This window comes from Meleagris gallopavo, chromosome 5, assembly GCF_905368555.1.
Source record: "Meleagris gallopavo chromosome 5, MGAL_WU_HG_1.1, whole genome shotgun sequence".
Classification (NCBI taxonomy): Eukaryota; Metazoa; Chordata; class Aves; order Galliformes; family Phasianidae; genus Meleagris; species Meleagris gallopavo.
This window is the reverse complement of record NC_139408.1, coordinates 41,160,223-41,177,130: the sequence shown is the minus strand read 5'-3', so window position 1 is coordinate 41,177,130 and position 16,908 is coordinate 41,160,223. Positions and strand designations below refer to the sequence as shown.

General features: G+C 34.5%; 1 long non-coding RNA gene across 1 annotated transcript in view; it reads right to left on the bottom strand.

The window, feature by feature from the left end:
* Positions 1–6,709: 6,709 nt before the first annotated feature.
* The window catches only part of LOC146544331 (uncharacterized), a 100,848-nt gene continuing 90,649 nt past the window's right edge, over positions 6,710–16,908 (bottom strand). The window contains exon 3 of the long non-coding RNA XR_014883684.1: positions 6,710–15,063. This is a non-coding gene — a long non-coding RNA (uncharacterized LOC146544331). The remainder of the gene's footprint in view (positions 15,064–16,908) is intronic.

Here is a 16,908-nt window from a genome sequence, read left to right as displayed (position 1 = left end):
GTTCTAGCATTATCAACTTTTTTAGTCTCAGAAGCCTTAATAGATTTGTTCATCAATAGGTATTATGAGCAGCAGTGGGGTTAATTAACGTATATTGGATCATCTTGGGGCTAAAAGATACAGCTGAACTCTGGCTATGATTTAAAATTGTCTCAGAAAAGTGGAATCTGCAAAGTATCTAAGAGCAATCCACATATATGCACAAAGACTATGTCCTTCAAATATAACATAAAGGAATATTCTCATCATATTGCTTTTCTATTTATATTTAAATTTCACATATTTCAACTTCTTGACTGAAATGCAGTGAGAATCTAGGACTTAGACACACTGTGTTTGCAGAATTGAAATTGCAGTTATCTACACGCCAGTTTCCCAAGAATTCTCAGTCTCTGGAGAAGACTTTCCTGACCAAAGCTCTTAGCAAGCCAAGGACAGTCCTGATTATGGCAGGTAGTTGAATTAGATGACCTTTTGAGTGTTACTACCACACAGTATATTTTATAATTCTATAAAATAAAATTTGAACTCTAGTTCCTTAAAAAATTACAGCCAGAATAATTTTATATGTAGTAGCAACATGACAATGCGCAGATAATTAAAATAATTATTATAAGTATGGACCCACTGTCAAAACACAAAACAGCCTGCTGCAAACTATCAAACTTAATATACCTAACATTAAAAAAAGCAGATTTAGAATGTATCACATATTTCTCTTCCACACATCCTCCCTCCTTTTCCCTCAGTATGTAGCATAATTCAATCCAGTTGCTTTTGACAGCAACCTTTAAGGTAATGATTCTTTGGAGGAATTAACTTTGAAAAAATAATTTCATTCTCCAGACATCTTAGCTTCAAGCATTTGTCATTATTTAGTAAAGTAGTTGAAATTTTACCAGAAGATAGGAATCATAGGAGGATGAGTGAATGTTAAATTTGCTCTGAGTTTGTGCTTATCTCAACATATAGAAAACTATAGATCTTTTTTAGTCTTTGTAGATATATTCAATATTTATCCATTAATATACGAACAACTCAATTAGTGGCTCTGCAGGGATCAGAGCATAGCCCTACCATCCACAATTTAATAGCTACCATACATCATTGAGATCTAATTCCCAGGTTGAGTAGGATGTAAATGGCAGTAGACCACAGATAGATTTTTTAAAAATTTGAAATCTTTGTGGCTTAATAGTCTACCCCAAGCACACTTATATATTTCATCCTGAATTTTTTCCTATAACTCACGCCTGGCAATCTGCAGATTAATGCTGCTGTTTCATGTCTACATTATTTGATTTCTTGATACATCATTAACATGCCAGATAGAATTTGTTTGCATTATCAGAGATTCATTATGCCAGAAAAAATAATGGTCTAAGACTTGGAATGCTCTGTGTTTTATGTTCTCACCATTCTTCAACAGTACTGCTCTGTAGTCATATGCTCATTCCAGAAAAAGTTGTTGGCAACTCACTCAAGATCATTCATATTCTTATTTAACCTTTCAGATCCAGGGCCGCCTTCTGATTTTTATTTTTAATTTAGTTTAGGGGAAATTTTAGTGTACGTTGCACTATGTAGGGAAAATATAATAATTTCTTTATTCATTCCAAAGCACAGTCTAGCAAACGCAATCCTGATTGTTTGATTTAGGCTAGATGTCAATCATAATAATCAGCTGATATAAAATGGAATGATTCTAGATGAGGATAATTATAGACTGATCAAGAAGTATAAGGGCAGTCTGAGAAAAAGGCATCTGATATTCAAGTGCATATGAAGAAAAGCTGCATATGCAAAGCATAGGAAGTAAGCAAAACAGCTCAGTCCCACTGAAGTAAACTGCAAAACTAGAATTAATTTCAGTAGGGGACCAGACTTGTACTTCAACCACAGATGGAAAAAAAAGAGTGCTTTCCAGTTTCCCAAAGCCTTTTGTGTAGGTGATGCTATTTGTTCACAGTGCCAATTAATTTTTCCTTATTTAAACTAATGATCCATAATTGCATCTGGAATGGCACACCATAATGTGGATTTCAGTGAGCAAATCTGAAAATGACTAGTACAGTATTTGTGTCCAAATACTCTTATAATTGTTATCTGGAATCTCTGAGGCTAGAAGTAACTCAAGTGCTAAAATGTGGGTTGTTTTTTTTTCTTTTTTTTTTCTTCTAGTTATGTATAATGCTGTACTTTCTTTAATACCTCAAGGAGTTGTTTCTGACTGCACCTATGCAGCAGGATTTAAGAGCTCTTCCACCCTCCAGAAGCTACGTATGTTCCCTTGAAAGTATTCCCTTTGAAAGTAACACCCCAATACTCATTAAGCTCTCCCTGCTTTATGATGGAAATCAAATATGTGAACCAGGGGCTATTGCACCTTCTGCCCAGAGCGCAGTTTGGATCGAGAGACATGGCCTGTCCAGGGAGGTGGTGGAGTCGCCATCCCTGCTGGTGTTCAAGAGGCATCTGGATGAGGACCCACGAGATATGGTTTAGTATCCTGTGGTAGCAATAGTAATGGGAGGATGGTTGGAGCAGGTGATCTTGTAGGTCCTTTCCAACCTTGTGATTCTATGATTCTATGAAAAGGTAGTGACAAAAGTAAAGAAAAGCAAAATACATCTAAAATATGAACACTCTCTTTTTGAAAAAAAAAGCATGTTTATTTTAAGGCCAGTAGTACTATTCCCAACAGAGAAGGCACTGTCTGGTTCAGTTTTATCTTATTTAGCATATCAACAGGAAAACCTTCATTCGAGTCAACAAATGAACAAATAAGAACTCTAATAATGATTGTAATAATATTAGTAGCAATTCAAATCATATTGGTGTCAATGCTAATTTTCCAATCTAGTTAACTGAGCTTGACTAGGGTTTGTAGACAGCTGAGAAAGGGAAAATATGCATCTTTTATCTAATTTAATTATACCACTTTTATACATGAAATATATACTTACTGTTGTGATTACTTATTCAAAATGTACAAATACAATTTTCCTATGAGAAAAGGCCCACGGAGCCTGCTCAAGTACTTTCAGTTTTACAATTGTTCTGAATTCAGGACACAGAAAACAGACATTCATTACATTTTAAGGGATAATTGCTACCAAATAATTTATGGCTACAAAATGCTGCAGATAGTGCAGAGACTACAGATACTAATAACCTAGTAAATTAAAGCTAAACCTTCTGTGTGCTAGGTATCTTGCATAAGATAAATTGGATAATATCAGGCTGCTCACAAGGAGAAAATATATAAACATTCTGTATGAATCAACGTATCCTCAACTCAGCAGTTGCTGGTTATTTATTGGGTGTGTAAACAGATGCACCTAATCCTCCTATGAGAGCCATTCCGAGAGACTGAGGAAAAAACAAAAGCCACTATGCACAGCAGAGAAAAAGATAAAAAGTGCATCTTAGAAAATACTGATTGTACTAAACTCTTTTTTTACTCCAGTGCCTACTCAGTACCAGGCAGGCAAGTACGTGGGCACAAAATATTATTCTTCCAACTTCCCCACTCTTTTTCTATATGATACATCTGACTGTAACAGCTCAGAACATGAAGTAGAATCAATTTTTTTAATTAGAATAAAATACAAAGTCCTTCCTGTTATTTTAAGGTCACATACTTATTGGAAGCTTGCTTGTAAATTGTGCATTCCAGCATAGAGTGAAATCTTGTAACTTCCCTTACTGATAATTATTATTGAAATTTGAATTATTGAAAAGAATATTTCTTGATGGACAATTTGAATTCATTTCTTTATTCCAACTCATTTATAATTTTCTGCACCATAACTCTGAACATACTTCAGTGCTTCAGCAGTCTCCTTTCAAAAATAAAACACTGACAGGAGCTGCCTGTCAGCAGCAAAATTCTGCTGTCAATTACACTACATTATAGTGTTATCCAGAACAAGAAGATAATACACACAAGACTTAGCCCAAACTTTTGAGATCTGATTCAAATCACTCAAAACTGTTCTGTTGAACTTCAGTATTGACTCGCTTAATCTCACATAGAGCACCTACAACACCATACACCACCGCTAAATGGGCTTTTTATAAGGGTATATAGTGTCAGGATGAGGGGAAACAGATTTAAATTGGAAGAGGGTAGATTTAGATGATACTAGGAAAAAATTCTTTACTGTGATCGTGGTGAGACACTAGAACAGCTTGCAAAGTGACAAAGTGAGGTTGTGGATTCTCCCTACCTGGAGGCATTCAAGGCCAGGTTGAATGAGGCTTTGTACCTTGACTGTGAGGAAACAACTATAAATGTTGTGTATGTTGTAACTGGTCTCCTTAAGATTATTACTATACATTTCCTATACACTACACTTGGAGTAATTCTTCTAATTACCATTTAGTGTATCTATCCTAGTTTATCTGAAGTCAAAATGTGCCATTTGACCCTTAGTGTCAGGCTTCTACTGAATTACAGAAGACTAAGGAGTATAACATTCCACTAGAGATATGTGAAAAATTAATAAGCACAATGTGATTAATAAACAAGAGTCTCCTGTAGCTATTTTTGCAAAACAGTTATGTTCACAGTCTCCAAAATGCAAGCATGCTGCATAGATGGCAGAGTCAACTTGCTCAGCTAGAAGGAGCAGTCTTTAAGGAATAGAGTGCTTTTAAGAAATAATAAGGAAAAAAAAAATTCTGAAAAGGGGAAAACATTCAACATGAAAACACTTTAAGAGTAACAAAAATGAGAATGTGTTTTCTTTATGACACATGAGAATTTGTGATAGTTGGAAGTGTTTGAGTTCCAAATCAAAAACTTTTTAGCCATAAGTAAGTTTTTTACTTAAGGGAGTACATTTTTTCCATTTTGACAAGAAAGATTGACTATTTGCTGTTGATACAGTTTGTCTTCATTAGCAACATCAATTGATATATTTTTTACACCTATGTTCAGTTTAAGATTTTAACACACTAACTGAAGGGTTGTGTACAACCACCAAATCGTATGCTGCAAAGTAACCAGTGACTTATGAAAGAAATTATTTTAATTAACACATTAAAAATCCAGTACATGCTCCTTAAAATTCTGTAATTACTTGGCATAATTTCCTTCCTTTCTCCATAACTTTTAAAAAAGAGTCATTTTCATATTTTTGAAATACTGTGTTGCCTCACTGGAAACGGTCTTCAAATCTCTTCTCTCAGAATAAATAAGTGGGACAGATGCTGAGATCATTGAAATATTATTCAATTACTCAATTAAATATTAATCCTTCCTGGTTCACCATGGTACAAGGAATTTTTCAAATATATAAAGTATTTCTTATTATTTTTTTGCATTATATGAAATAAAGCATTTGAGATAGATAGTATTGCATAAAAATCATTGAAGTACGCATTATATAAAATGTTCTTTTCAAGGAGTCAACAAGTCCTAGCAATGCAAAACTGGTAGTCTAGGAAACTCCATCTATCACAGGAGAAAGCACATTGCTTTTCTACACCCTGATAATTTATGGTTTCATTGGACTTTTCAAAGTGTTGCTTGAACTAAGGAAATTTTAATTTGATGTAATTGTTTAGTGCTTCCAGATATGGATTTTATTTTTGAATTAGCACTGTATAGATGTAAACTGTAAGAAAGGATTCCAACACAGAGTAAATATGCCAGGTTATGTCTACATGTCAAACTTGAAACAATATGTGAAAGGGACATTTTCACATCAGTCCTCTTTGTGTTATATATTTTACTCAGTATACTTAAAAGCTCAGAGAAAGGCTTTCTAAGGAAATTCCAATTTCAAATATTTATAAACAAACCAGGATGTGACTATGATTCCTCAGAAACAGTCTGATTGATGGCTCAGTTTAATCCAATCACTATTTAAATTTATTAATAACAGCTCCATTTCCCCCTCTTCCTAAGGAGGTATTCTTGAATCATTTTATTGAAGCATTCATGCTTTTGGCCAATGAAATGTCAGAAACGTGCAGTCAGACCATGAGGGCAGATCAGGCTGAGCTGAACTTCAGTTATCTTGACTCTAATCCTAAAGTATGTAGAATGATGGGGAGATATCTGTTGACAAAGAAGTCACCTTTGGAAAAGGCAGAATTCTCTCAACATATAGCAATTATTAAAATGGTAATAATGGTCAAAGAAGAAAAAAAAAAGAGAGAGAGAGAGAGAGATAAGAAACTTGATTCTTGGCTCTTGGTCTTCAGGCCAAAATTTCTTTTTTTTCTATTAACATCTGCTCCCTGCAAATTCATGATTAATATCATTTGCCCCTAAATGTCTTGGTGCTAGTTAGAAAACTGGAACACCTTTTACAGACTTTCTTCTTCTGCAGAACTGTAAGTGCAATTCTGCATGTGCTATCAAAGTGCATAAAGGATTAGAACAGGATGAAAAGCACAGGGTTATTATCCCAAGTCAGTCTAGACAATCTAGTTTCTTGAGTGCTTCCAGGAATAGATTGAATTTAAAATCATACAGATTCAGCCAGGCTGCTGTTGAAGTTACTGCCTACAGAATGGTGGCAAGGTAAAATTCACTCCTGTAGTCTGGATGGTAGAATGACTGATTATGTTTTGCCTGTTCTATCAGCCCCATACATATATCTTTTTCTCCGTGAAGCAGAAAAATTTCCTTGTACGAATTGTATACCATGGGCAAATTCTTCCCTTTACTGTTAGGCTGTATTGATATTGCTGACCCCTCATCTACACTCACTTAGAACTCCAAGAAAGCAAAATTGCACCATTTATGAAAATAAACATAAATGTCAAATCTACTTTACACCGATAACTATCTTTAGTGTAGTTCTTGTGCAAATCACAGTAAGCATTTGATAATCAAATTTAGACCTGAAAATAGATGATTTTTGAAACATAGTTTTCATGGTGTATTTATTGCAGGAGTTAAAAAGTCAAATTAAAACAAATATATTAATAAGCATTAATAATAATTTAATGATAAAATTTGAAATAATTTAGCTAAAGAGAAAACATTACAAATAAACTCAGAAAAGTTGCCAGATTATTATTCAGCTCTCACTGAAATCTACATGACATTTGCGTTTTGAAAAGCCAACACATCAGGCCATATTTAACTGGCAACAGTAACAATAAAAATAGCCATCTCCTTTTGACCATCAGCCTTTTTCAATATATTAAGAAACGCTTTATTCGAGGGTGAAATAGTCAACCTATTAGCATTTCTTTAGATACATGGCTGCAATAGCAATTCAGGCATGATTTGTATTGTTTTGCAATTTCTATCACTTCCTGGGGCTGTAGATTTATACACAACATACATATTCATGCTCATTTAAGAAAACAAACAAAACAAATAACAACAACAACAAAGCAACCAGAAATGAATATTTTAAATGAATAACAGCAAATAGACTCTTTTCCTGAAAAAATGTAATTAGTACATGAACCAACATACCATGATCTGGCAAGGATAGAAGGGTTAAAGATATAGACATTATTCATCAATAATAATCATAACTAAGTTACAGTGTAAAGAATGACTGCTGAATCTAGGTTAAATTTGTTAATGTTTTGCAGACCTCCTTCATAAATATAACTGTGAAGCTTGATTTTTACTTTCGAAATGATCAAAGCATAATGCTTCAATTATTAATTTTGAAATTATATTTGAGAATTAATGTCAGTTCAATTTTAAAGAAGAAAATAACCAAAGAAAAAAAGCAAAAAATTGACTCCTGAAACAAAGTTCAAGAGCTTTTTGAACACTTATGCTCTTATGTTAAGCTAAAAAAGAAAACTTTTCATATACTTTTTCATATATGAAATATATATTTCATATATATTTTCATATTATTCTATCCCTTCCGTTTTTTTAATACGTATTTTTTAATTAAGTAGTTGATTTACATCTATCTAAGTATTTTGATCAGCTGAAATACTGGTCGAATAATGAAGTCTAATTCTGATTCTCTGGCTCTCCTACCTGTAATCTCACCGAAGACTGTCCAGTCACAGCAGATAAATTAGTGTGATGCTCTCCACATAAAATTAACAACAACAACAACAAAAATCAAATGCTAATTCAGTTATTGTACTACTTTGGTGAGAGGAATTGTCCTCTTTGATCTGCAACATACAGAGATTTATTTTGAACATCAAAGTAATCTATAAAAAGTGAACAAGAAGATGATCGGTTACATATTTTCATGTCCTCTGAGGAGCAGGGTAGAAATCAGCAATGCAAATTACATAGGATGAAGGGACAGTCTGAACAAAGAAATGAATCCTCAAAGAATATAGCTGAACTTTGAATTCTGATTCAGTCTTTTGAGAGACCTTAAACCACATTATCTTCCATGGTTATACGTTATTCTTTAACATAGCTATAAATCTGAAAGAAATCCACTGGCTGCCATGGACTGGCTCAGAATTCATAGTGAAGGATTAGAGTTTAGTCCCTGATATTTGCAGGTTTTTTTGTGACTATATGACAGACAATTTCAACAGACACACTGGGGTCAATATAACAGACTTTAATGCTCTTCCCATCCAAAGGAAGCTGAAAGTAGGAAAAGAACTTTTGAATCTCTCAGAACCCCCCCAGCAGATTTCAATGACAGCACTGTACAGTCATCCCACATAGCTCTCTATACAGCAATGTCATGAGCTGGTGCAGAAACCATCTTTACTAAGGCATTCTACCTAGAAATCTTTAAATGTGAACTAGTTTGATCCAAGCACAAGGAGAGAAGCTCTGAGGTAAAAATGCTGACCTGAACCATGTCCCAGCAGGAGTGTCATTTGACATTATGGGCAAACTGACAGCATTTATTCCATCTATCAGTAAAGGACGCTCTAAGAAAGGTTCCTATAACATTGAAAAGTATAAGGATTTCCAGTGTTGGAGAGATTTGTTTTCTTTGTATACAGAGAAAACAGTTTGTTTCAAATATCAACATTTGGAGGTCTTAAGGCATATTTCAGTTGTGACATAGTCTTTGGATTCGAACAAAGTAGGATAACACAACATCATTTCATCTAACAACTTCTAAAGGAAATAATTCTCCTTTTTTTAGATTCAGATGTTCAAATTAACACTATTTAAAATGATTCATGTGCTCTTAATTGAATATTTTTTTTTGCTTAGAGAAAAGTGTTAAGTAGCATAGCAGAGCTGACAAATTTGCAGAGAAGCTTTTCACAAGGGCATGATGTTCACATAGAAATATCCTGTGTTTTCTTCCTCTTAAGGATTACTTTTCAACTGATCCTCTTATGATTTCTAAAAAGCATCAAGTACCCAACAATTCCCACAGACAGATAAAGCTGAATGTGCAGCACTTGTGTAAATCAGGCTATTCATATGGATCTCTAAAAATAAAATGTTGCATGGTAGAAGAGCTTTGCCTTTGTTTTTCTGGAAGAGGAAAGATGTTTGACATTTTAGTCTCTCTAAAACTTCATAAAAAAATGTATTTTTGAGATACAAATAGCCCAAAAGCTTATGACAAAAGGTCACTCACAAGAAAAGGTTAACAGAAATATGTCAGTTTTGAATAATCTCCTTGGGTGGAGGACACATATGATAAGTTGCAAAGGCATCATAATAAAAACTGTGCTGAAAAAAGAACTTTCCAACATCCATAGTGATATGATTCTTTCAGCTTATACTATACTTTCCTAAACATCAACATCAAATTTAATTAATTCTGCTCTACTGAAAGAAAACATTTGAAATTATCTGAATATTTAAATACTTTTATTTCAAAGGGAATATTGAGATGTTTTCTTCACACTATTTGTTTTCTTCTCACTGTACAAGAAAACAAGTTAAGTGTGTTTCCATAGAAAGAGGAAATCTGCTTCCCTCCCCTCTCTGCTACAGCTATATAAATATTAAAGTCAATACACAAATATAATGTAGAAGTTCTTCAGAATCGTGTGCGTTGACACCATTTCACAAAACTGTAGGGGCTTCTTCTATTATTTGATAAATTTGATGCTGATATTTATTATTCAGGGGGCAGAATCTGAGTACTCTGATTTATCTTTTCTCACTAAGTTCTTCAATATCCTTCATTAACATAGACATTCAAAATTTACTAAACTGAAATATTTTTATCTAATTAAACATGATAATTTTTAGTATTGCAGAAATACCACTCAGAACAGTGAAATGGAGGCAGCTTACAGGACTTTCTAACCTAATATATGTGTTACATATGTATGTTCATATAATACATATACAGTACATACATATATATTTATATATATATATGAATCATTTCAGTTCTCAAGCACTTTTTGAATAGAACATTAATAAAACTTTTTTATTTTTAAGACAGAGAATAAGCCTTCAGTTATGTTCACTCTAGTGGAACAACTCTTAGAAATTCAATTTGTCCTATCCTGAAATACATTTCTCAGAAAGACTAAGGGTAATCTTAAAAATTAAGTTAAACCGACACCTAGCCCTTCAATGGCTAATACTGCGAGAAAGGAGTCCTAGGTGAAAATTCTAGCTACATATAAAAAAGTCTTAAGCAAAATTAAAAAAAAAAGAAAAAGAAATTAAAACAATGTAAAGTTTTCTTTCTGTTCTCATTGGATGTAGCAGTAGTTTCATAATCTACATTGTCACTGGCCTTAGAGGTGTTAGTTTTGATTCAAGAGTAGAGGAACATGCAACAAAATTCACGTATGTATCTGTATGCGTACCATGTATTTTGTACTTCCTCCAGCTCATGTACTTCTGCCCACCTTCTGTGATGGGAGAATTGCACAGTACATGTCAGGGCCTTGGAGGCACAAATATATTTTGATGCCACACCTACTCCCCCTGCTCCTATCATTATTATAAACCTGTCCTAGAGCTCCACTTTAGCTTGTATCTAGTCTGAGAGACATGAACCAATATGGGTCACGCTTGACGCTTAATAAAGTCAAATTAAGTAGGTACAAAGTTTTAACCATCAGATTTGGTCTATTTCACCTTCAGTTCAAATGTGAACCTGGGCAAAAGAATAAAAAGAAGATTCAGCGCACAGAAAAAAGAAAAAGGAGGTGTCAAAATTCATAGTTGTTTTGGCAGACTCAAAAAGCTGTGAGAAGGAAAAGCAATTGAGTAGTAAATGCATAGTGAAAGGAAGTGAGGAAAAGCACATTATTTACTTATGCGATTAACTGTGGCCTCCCTATTCACTGGGAAATTTTGTGAAACAATAAAAAAAAAAGTTCCCAAGTCATGTTAAGTGCTTGCAAAGGATTTAGAATCATGTAAAATAAGCAGCTCTTTCCTTCATGATTAATGCTAAACACAAGAAGTCACATCAAATCTCTCAGAATTTTTTTTCCTCATGGAATGAGAAGTGCATTCCATTAGAAAATCTACCCTACTCAGAATGTCAAAATGAACTTTTTAGATGTTTTCAATCTGCCAAGATAAAGACGTCCTCATAAGTGTAGGTAAATGTCTGGGAACCGCATTTGGCAAAGAGGCGCTGTAATAGAAACACAAGCATAATTGAGATATTTAAGCTGCCCCAGTGCAAGAAATATTCTCTGTACATCTGTGCTTCCTGGAACCTTAAACACCAGAGGCTTCACTTTCATTTGCCTAATACCATGTGCCTGTTCATAATGATGCGTAAGAATTATACTGTTAATCTTTCCAATGTCAATTTCACAGAGAGTGGTCATCAAAACTTCATTACATTTCTCCAGGTAAATCCACTTGGCAGGAAAATCTTACATCAAATAGACTCTGTGAGCAGGAACTGCACTTAGCTAATAGACTCTTTAGAGTCAAATACCATAGCATCTCCCCTGCAGGCATGTTTCTCTATCACACAAACACACAAATGAACCAAAGGACCTGAATGAGGTTCTGTTCCGTTTCTTTACAGAACAGCTGTGGATGAATAGGAACACTCAGGGTCATCTTGTCCAACTGCCTTTCTCAAGCACTTACACCTTAGAGTCGGGTACCCAGGCCCACGTCCAGATGTCTTCTGAGTATCTCCAAGAAGAGAGATGCCACAGCCTTTGTAGGTAACCTACAAGTGCTCAGGCACTTGCAAAATGTTTCCTGATGTTTAAACTGAACCTTCTGTGCTTTGAGTTCTTGACTATATCCATGCCCAGAGGCATAATTAAAATTGAAAGTTGATGAAATGTTGGGGAAAATCATAGGCAATTCCATCACTGGAACTGAAATGGTATTTTGGCAGCAGTCAACAATTATCAGGAAAAGCGCTTATTCAAAAGCTTCAGTGACAGCATACTAGATTGTTTGAAGAACTCCTTTTTTTTTATTATTATTTTATTTATTTTTTTAAATCAGTAAAACAAGCATGTTGCTTGCTACCTAACTACTAACTACTGGAGTCCAACAAGTGAGATTCCTACATGACACACATACTGCCATCAGCAGAGGAAGTGCTGTTCTGCCTAAGTTAAGGAGTACAAATCTTTTGGGAACATGCCTGACTTCAAAAATGTTGGAACTAAACAGAATCACTCATTCATCTAAAATCTTTTAGAAACCAATGATAATGAACTGATATTATTAGTATTATTTTTTTTTTAAATATTAAAATGACTGAGATTTTTGGGGGAGTAAGGGGTGTTTGTTTTGCTGGTCAGATTCCAATCTGTTTTACTAACGTTTTCCCTGTACTATAATTTCATTTAATACTTCCATTAGTTTTTCCACTGAATTAGGGCTGTATCCCACTGTTATTAGGACTGTTATTTTCTACCTGCAGAGGATATATTTCTGGTGCATGCTGAGATCACAAGCACAACAATATGTTTGCTTTGTCAGATTAATTTCTTGGTCAGTAAGCTTTTCTTACATATATATCTGTAATATATGTATATACGTATATGCATACCAGTTTTCATTAAGCTCATTTTAAAGCATTCAGGATTTTCCAAATTTAGTCTGTCCTTTAAAAAAATTGTAAGTGATTAAATTTATATGTACACATATGACTGAGACATTACACAGCATAAATGTGTCAGTTTATTTTCTGTCTTCCGTTTCAGTGACATAGAACAAAGCTCTCTTTGTTATACAAGAAAACTTTTGAGAAATAGAAAACGTAGATGTGTGGAAAAAATTAACTAACTGACACTGTCCTGGCAAACAACAAGCATCAACTGCACAGTACCAACACGAGCAGTTAGCCTGCCAACAATTATTTGCTGTCAGTCACATAAATAAACTGGTGGTAGCTCATGGGGTCATTTGTTGCACATTCTCCACAAAAACTGTGAACGAATGCCTGAATACAGGTATTTCTTTGGGTTTTACTTAGTTTTGAATACCCAAAATTGTATATATACATACATATATGTATGTGTGGGCACAAGTGTACCTGCACCTCTGAGTGTGTTGCCGCCCAACACTTATTTGTGCAAAAATTGACCACAATTATTCAGCAGTTTCACATAAAGGGAGGATTATCAGAATGCATATGTTGGATTGATTTCATTACAGACTCCAATAGTCTTTCCTGTAAAGTTTTTTCAAAGGCAAACAGGACAGCACTACTCAATACCAAAATTAACTTTTAATTCTTGTAGTAGATTCAATGAGGACATGGCTTGATATCTAAGTTTCTTCTACAAGTGTCGCTGATAATCAGTTTTATAATAATCCATTTGCTCACGCAGGGCTCACTGTAATACTGAAATTTCCAAAGGTACCTCAGGCTCTCTTGACAAACATGGCAACACATCACTTCTGCCTCAGTTGAGCAGCTACAACCTAAACTTTTTTCTCTCCAAACAAAAATAATACAACCAACTACCTTAAAAAACCTTCTGAAGCACCAGCAGGAAAGATTGAGACGCTACTTTTTCTTTCTAGCAGAAGTTGTTCTGAATGACATGAGCTTGTAAACTGGCAAAAGAAGGTAATGAGTCTAGGTATAAATTATTTGCATAAACAATCCAACAATAACATTTACTGCACAAGAAACTAAGCTACTGGATCTTTTGACTATATTTGCCCACTGTTTCTTACTGGAAAGGTCTAAGAATCCAGTAAGATGAAGTTATCAATCCTATTTACAGAGCACCAGCCTGCAAAATCCATTGTGAACTACAAAGGCTATAGGACAGGTTCTTGTCTTCCTCCTTGATGATCCAGCTTATTAAAAGAAACAAAAGAATCCTCACTAATTGTGAATTCATATAGGCAGCAAATAAAGAAGTTTAAAGTATTCATCTTTTTTCATCATAACTTTTTAACAAATAATAGTTACAGAAATTGGAAGTTTTGTTCAATTAAATGAACTTCTACTTATTCAGTCTCAAGAAGTACTGCATTTCAGCTGTTCTCTTAATTGTCCCATCACAAGCTGCTCTGTGGGAGCCTTGCAATGCTGTTTGGAAATATATCTGGAGTTTACATCACTAAGATGAAATGCTTTGTCCTTCAAGACCAAAAGTGCTTCATACAGACCAGATGTGAGGGAAGCCTGATCTTCAGTGTCTCCAGGGATGGGGCATCCACCAACTCTCTGGGCAAGGTGTTCCAGTGCTTCATCACCTTTATTGTAAAAAACTTACTTCTTATATCCAATCTAAATCTCCTTTCTTTTAGTTTGAAACCATTTCCCCTTTTTTTATCACAACAGACTTTGCTAAAATGTCTGTATCCTTTAGACCGGTAGAGAAGTTTAAACTTTACTGCTGTACTACCAACATCCTCCTCCAATGTCGTGGTCCAACATAATAAAATAGGTGGAATTATTTTCAGGGCAACCCTTGTAATATTGGTGTTAAACAAAGGTATGAATCACAATTATAAACAACAATGCAGAGGAATTTCCTAGATATTGATCAGTGACATCTTACATGCCTACCTCATGATTTTTTTTATTTTTTACAGTGGCAGAGAAGTCCTATTGTTGTATTCTGGGAGAAGTACACTCTATGTCTGCTTCAGGAAGTCTTCTGATTCTACTTGGATTCTTTCCTAGCTGTTGGCCAGCTGCTCTGCTTTTCCCTTGCATGGATGCAGCAAATCTTTACAAATAAGCTTGGTCACAGTTGTCAGATCTGTAATAAAAACAGATAGGGAAATCTAGCGGTTTAAGCATAACTGCACTTAGTCCTTGGACTGATTGAAATAACATGGGTAATATTACAGGTCACAAATTCTTTTTGGATCTGAATGTAATCTGTTCATTTCACATAGATATGAGACTTCGTATGTTTTATTTGATTTATGGTTCGTATTATTTATTTGATTCCTCAAATCTTTGTTTTGAGCAAAGGCACCTCCAATGTGTATCAGATTTTGTTGTGGAATATGTAGAAGCTATATCTTTTGCAGTATATTTCTTAGTTCTCTTTACTGGAATCATTATATCAGACTTATCAACAGGGTAGGCTTTATCACCAAAAGCTCAATACTTTATTTATACACTTAATGGAGTGGAAATGACGAAAGCAATGGGTTATAAACATTTCTGCCCACTCTCATTCGCAGAATCACAGAATGGCCCCAGTTGGAAGGGACCTCAAGGATCATGAATCTCCAACTCCCCTGCCTCAGGCAGGGCCACCAACATCCCCATTTAATACTAGACCAGGCCCCATCCAACTTGGCCTTGAACACCTCTAGGGACAGGACATCCACCACCTCTCCGGACAGCCTGTTCCAGCACCTTACCACTATCATAGTAAAGAAATTCCCCCTGACACCCAACCTAAATCTTCATTCCTTCAGCTTAAAACCATTTCCCCTTGTCCTGCTGTTATGTACCCTTTCAAAGAGTTGACTCCCCTCCTGTTTATAGGCTCCCTTTAGGTACTGAAAGGCTGCAATTAGGTCACCCCACAGGCTTGTCTTCTCCAAGCCCAGCTCCCTCATTCGTAAACTGTGGCCCCACTGAAAGCAAATGAAAACGATAAACATTTTCTTACTTTCTTAAAAATGTCTTAAAATTCTCTAATCCTTTGCACATTTCAAAAATCTTTATCATTAGCCTAATAAAAGCAACATATTTTGCACAGCATTCCACATATCTATCTATAATTACTATTACAATGTTATAGGTATATATTACAGTAAATTCTTAAATGAAGAGATATAAGTATGCAAGACCCTTGATGTACACACATTAATCCAATAACTGCTAATGAAAGTTGCTTCCTCAAACTAAGGATAGAAGAGCAAAACAATCTCTTGATTCTGAGAGATTTTTGTCTACAGCAAACCACGAGACAGTTATGTGCACAAACAGGTTCAGGCCTTACTAGACAGTTATACATAGCAGTACTTAAACATAGCAGGAAAACAGTTTGCTGATAAAACCAGTTAGTTCTGACACACTAGGCAATTTCAAATAACAATAATAATAATAAAATAAAAAGAGTATGATTACTCATTTCTTTATAAAAAGTTTGCAGTAAGCAATCAGAAAGTGATTTTGGAATATATTTCATACGTACTAAACACATTATGAAGATCCATATAATTTAATTTTTATGAATGAATCATTTGTAAATTGAATACAATGCACTGCCATTTTTTTTGCAATCAAACCAAATGATCACCTACAAGGAGTGATATTGATAATATTATTAGGCCTAGGGTTTTTTTTTATTATTACATTTATTGCATTGAAGCTGAGATCAAGAAGTTAACTCCCAACTTATTCCCCAATTATTCATAATTTTAGCCTATTGACTGAGCTATAGATCAAGGCAGCCGTTTCTTTCTAGCAAAAAAGAAAAGAGTCTTGCTTATTTCCTCATCATTGATCAATTCCAAGTGAAATTAATGTTTAATAGCTGCATTTTTCCAGTACATGTATATTTTGACCTTCCTGTTAAAATAAACATGTATTTCAATGCAATTATCAATATCATTCACTTGAAGAATCTTCCAGTATCTGA